This window comes from Urocitellus parryii, chromosome 10, assembly GCF_045843805.1.
Source record: "Urocitellus parryii isolate mUroPar1 chromosome 10, mUroPar1.hap1, whole genome shotgun sequence".
NCBI classification, from domain to species: Eukaryota; Metazoa; Chordata; class Mammalia; order Rodentia; family Sciuridae; genus Urocitellus; species Urocitellus parryii.
In genome coordinates, this window is record NC_135540.1 from 143,286,844 (window position 1) to 143,287,567 (window position 724).

Here is a 724-nt window from a genome sequence, read left to right on the forward strand (position 1 = left end):
GGTATTATGTCCAACTACAACTAAAAAATAAAAAATTAAAAAAAAAAAAGAATAAGGTGTCCCTCACAGCCCAGCTCTGTGTAGCATATGCATCACACTAGGGACCCTCCCAAGCCAGGCAGAGCCCCGCCTCCACATAGCACCCTGCATTGCAAGAGCGTTTATCATGCACCCAGAAGTTAAAGTACATTGACTTCATGTTAACTTATTTTTATAATACATGTACTCACTATTGTGATTGTTCTGGGAATCCGTGGGGTGGGAGTAGGGACAAGCAGTGTTTTCAGGTGCAGGACTTAGACCAGCTGGCAAAGAGAAATGCTCCTGCTCTTTGCTCCCAAGATGAGGTCAGGCTGGCCTTGCTTGTTGGGCAGAGGCTGCCTCAGCATCTGCAGGAACAGAGGACTTCCATTTTAAGCTTTCTATTTTTAGCAGCTTCTTTGATCCAGGTAAATACCTGAGCTCCTGATCTTTACTCCAGGATACTTGTAGAAATACCTAGGGTTTGTGAACGAGTTTGCTTACAAGTATACCCTGATTTTGTTGTTGTTTTACTTATTTATTTATTTTTATGTGGTACTGAGGATTGAATCCACTGCCTCACACGTGCTAGGCAAGTGCTGTACCACTGAGCTACAACCCCAGCCTGCACCCTGATGTTGGAGGAAAGTGATTCACAGGGAAGAGGCCATCCTGTGACAGGAGCAAGGCCATAAATGTGAAC